Here is a 4,677-nt window from a genome sequence, read left to right as displayed (position 1 = left end):
CCAGTTAAAGCAGGATTCTCAAAAATATACTTGATTGGATCCATTTGGGAAATCAACCAAGTGGTATGATTCAACATATATTGACGCAAACGCTTAGCAGCCCAAGCAAATGTGTAACAAGTCTTATCTAGCATAGAATACCGAGTCTCACAATCAGTGAACTTCTTACTGAGGTAGTAAATATCATATTCTTTCTTTCCAATCTCATCTTGCTGACCTAGAACACAACCCATACTCTCGTCAAGAACAGTCAAATACATGATCAACGGTCTTCCTTTAACAGGCGGAGACAAAATCAGAGGCTCAAGTAGATATTTTTTTATACTGTCAAAAGCTTTCTGGAAATCCTCGGTCCAATCACAAGACCGATCTTTCTGAAGAAGCTTGAATATAGGCGCACATGTGGCAGTCATATGCGATATGAATCTTGAGATATAATTCAAGTGACCAAGAAAACCTCTGACTTGCTTCTCAGTTTTGGGCGCAAGCATCTCTTGTATTGCTTTGACCTTGGTAGGATCAACTTCAAAACCCTTATCGCTGACAATAAAGTCCAACAACTTACCAGAACGAACACCAAATGTACACTTATTGGGATTCAAGCGGAGTTTATACTTCCTCAAACACTGGAATAGCTTCAATAAATGCTCAACATGTTCCTCTTCATCAATTTATTTAGCAATCATATCATTAACATAGACTTCAATCTCTTTATGCATCATATCATGAAAAAGAGTAGTCATTGCTCTCTGGTAAGTTGCACCAGCATTCTTTAAACCGAAAGGCATCACTCTATAACAGAATGTTCCCTAGGGCGTAATGAATATGGTCTTCTCCATATCTTCGGGTGCCATCTTGATCTGATTATATCTGAAAAATCCGTCCATAAACTAAAAGGCTTTGAACTTAGCGGTATTGTCTACCAACATATCAATGTGTGGCAGAGGGAAATCATCTTTCGGACTGACTTTATTCAAATCTCTATAATCAACGCACATACAGACTTTTCCATCCTTCTTTGGAACGGGTACAATATTGGCCACCCACTGCGGATACTCAGCAGTAACAAGGAAACTGACGCCAATTTGCTTCTGCACCTCTTCTTTGATCTTCACTTCCATATCAGGATGAGTTCTCCTTAACTTCTGCTTGACTGGCGGGCATTCTGGCTTCAACGACAATCTATGCTCCACAATCTTAGAATCCAAACCAGGCATATCTTGATAGGACCAGGAAAACACATCTGAATACTCTCGGAGAAGATCAATCAACCCTTTCTTAACCTCTGGACACAGTCGAGACCCAATCTTGACTTCCTTCACATCATCCTCGGAACCCAAGTTGACTAGCTCAATTTGTTCTTCGAACGACTGAATGGCTTTTTCCTCATGCTCAAGAAGACGAAACAATTCATCAGATACTTCTTCATCACTTCCTTTCTCGGCCTCAAACACAGGGAATTCCAAATTTGGCGAAGGAGTAGGATCATTGTATTCAATGGGTTTAGAAACCAACCTGCATAATGATTTGATATTTGATTTTAGAGAAGTGAATTGTGACCAAATTTCATGCAGATGGACAAGTTATTATTTATTGATTTATGTTTTTTGTGATTACCATTTTCAGAATAAAGCAAAAAGCGCAAATAAAACATCATAGATATGGATAAATAGAATTATATTTTATTGACGATCAAATTTGAAAATGCCCAAACAATGTTCACTTTTCCCTTAGGCATAGGAGAAGGATTTTCAAAAACAAATAAAAGCAATTACTTAGATCGATGCACATTAATAGGAATATCAACAGTAGTCCAATTGTGGTAAGCTTTTCCATGCGTCATTGTAGCGGTGTATTCGTCACTTTATGATTTATTGACTAAATCAAAAGCAAAGCATACAAAGATAGAGTCACCACCGCACTTCTATTTATCCAAAGGAATGGCTAGAAAGCGAACAAAAGCCTAAGAAGTTTTACGCAAAGAAAACTAATAAAAGGTCAGAGATCTGGGTAAGGGGGTAATTATGTTGTGGGAAGGTGTTAGGCACCCACAACATCCTAGGTACTCCTAGGGAACCTCTTTTCACAACTTGTTGTATCATTATTTGTTTATGAAATATTTTTGTGCAAACATTGATTGTAGAGATGAGAGAAGAATATACAATTTTTATTATTTTTGTGTTTGGATGGATGAAACCCATTGCCTACGTACCTTTTCATGAAAGATAAGGATCAAAACGCCGTAGTTCGACTAAAAGATTTCAAAAAGATGAGTGGATTGATTTTAAACAAAAGCCTTAAGGTCTTTCGTTATCAAAGGGAGAAAACTCAACCTAAATCAACAACAAGTCCACCATGTGAGAACAGCTTCAACGTGCTAGTGAGGGGTTAACCCTATAATAAGCAGGGAAGTCTTACAATTCAATCACTAAGGACAAAAGGTGAGATTCACATCAACCACTAAGATAACTCAGATCTATGGCTAATGCATGAAAATTTGATAAAGAAGTGATCATTGGAATCACAAAAGACAATTGAGTGAGTGAAATTAACCAATTATGAGTATTCACAAAGATGGTCAAAGTATGCATTAAGTTCAATTCAGAAGAAGTATTATGAAAATGAAGTTTGAAAATCAAAGGCATAAGGCCTAGGTTTCTAGTTTGAAAACAGATGAAAATGTTTGCACAAAGTTTCTGGTTTGGGTTACAAATGCAAGTGGAGGTTGTAAGGAAACAAAAGGGTGAGGGTTAAGGGACAAAGCCACAGGCAGGATTGCTTTCTCAAAATCATAGAAATGATTCAAGTAAGTTCCTTTAGAATTAGGCAACACAAGGGAAAAAGCAGTAAAACATGTATCAGAGATAGCCAAAATAAATGGAAACCAGATGCCAATCAATGGACTTACACTAGACTCACAAAACAAAGATGGATACCAGATGCCAATCTATGGACTTACACTAGTCTCACAAAACAAAGAAAACAAATGCAATAAGCAAGAGGAAACAAGTTGCCAATATATGGTCTTACACTCGACTCCAAGGAAATGGAATGCCAATCAATGGTCTTAGTTCCAACTCCTACCAGATCACAGGAAACAAATGCCAATAGCTGGACTTACAATTGACTCCTCAATGGACAAAACAAAATGTCACAAAGTATGAATAATGATCATGAAATGATATACAATTAATGTTCAAAGATGAAAACAATGCACAAAGGCACACACAAACAATTATGCATAGATGAACAAACAAGCACACACTATACAAAAACAAGGGGCTTCACACAAAGGTGGGCTTTAGTCAAGGGGTCATATCGACCTTGACAAACAAGCCAAATACTGGAATGGGTAGTCAGTTAACCTCTAACATTGAGAGTTAGGGTGAGCAGATGAAATGGGAGATGAGGGTTAGACCTCATAGCTCTTATCCCTGGCCTGGGAGAGCTTGAATCAAAGAATGTGTGGGAGTCCAGAATGAGGAACTCTATTCCACAATGACTGACTCTATGTACAAGATTTTGGGTTTTTGTTCAAAATGCGTCAACACACAGTGTGAGCAAGATGAAGGACTCAACTGAATAGCAAGGGATGGATTACACATCCCTTCTATCTTCCAATTGCCTCTTAAGAAGACTTAACCTGCTTGGCACAAATATAAACAAACAAAGACATGGCCTCTTAAGGAGGGCTTCAGACAGGTGCCTGCCAAAATAACATGACAGGTCTTCCAGACTACATGGAGAATAGGAATTTACCTAAGTGGTATGCCAACCACGAGCAAAGAAAAGTTCAAATGAACTTAAAGCAACTTAGGTACCTGTGTAAACAACTAAACAATCAGTACAGTATTCAGACCAACAGACAACAGATCTTAACAGACAAACAAATCCAATATGTACAACATGTAAGCCATAAGGCAAACACTCAAGTGAATTATCATCAAAGCCTACAAAACAACCAAATGTTAGCAAACAACAACAAACACTACAACAAACAAGACCTTAGACAGCGCTTTTTTTAGCCTTAGACAGCGCTTTAAAGCGCTGTCTAAACCTCCGCTGCTAAAGGCTTAGACAGCGCTTTTTTAAATCTTAAAAGCGCTGTCTAAGCCCCCCCCCCCCTTAGACAGTGCTTTGGCCAAAAGCGCTTTATAAGACCCTCTTATTTTAAATTTTTTAGGTATACCTTAGACAGCGCTTTTGAAAAGCGCTGTCTAAGCCCCACCCCCTTAGACAGCGCTTTGGCCAAAAGCGCTTTCTAAGACCCTCCTATTTTAATTTTTTTAGGTATACCTTAGACAGCGCTTTTCAAAAAGCGCTGTCTAAGCCCCCCCCTTAGACAGCGCTTTTGCCTAAAGCGCTTTCTAATCCCCCCCTTAGACAGCGCTTTTTACAAAAGCGCTGTCTAAGGTATACGAAAATTTTTGGCAACACCAGGATCCCCCATCAAACATATATGTAGATCTCCTCTAATCTGCAATTAAATGAAATTTATAATATTTAGTTATTTAGTTGTGTACTCCAACACAGACAACATAAATTAAATCAAAAGCAGAACAAACTTAGCATAAAGTTTGAGGGAGGAAATAAAACAAAAATTTCATACAAATCACTAATACCGTTACAATTTAATAAATGATATCATGTCTTTATCCCTAATAATTCAACATGATT

Source organism: Lathyrus oleraceus, chromosome 4 (assembly GCF_024323335.1).
Source record: "Lathyrus oleraceus cultivar Zhongwan6 chromosome 4, CAAS_Psat_ZW6_1.0, whole genome shotgun sequence".
Lineage (NCBI taxonomy): Eukaryota > Viridiplantae > Streptophyta > Magnoliopsida > Fabales > Fabaceae > Lathyrus > Lathyrus oleraceus.
This window is presented reverse-complemented; position numbering follows the sequence as displayed.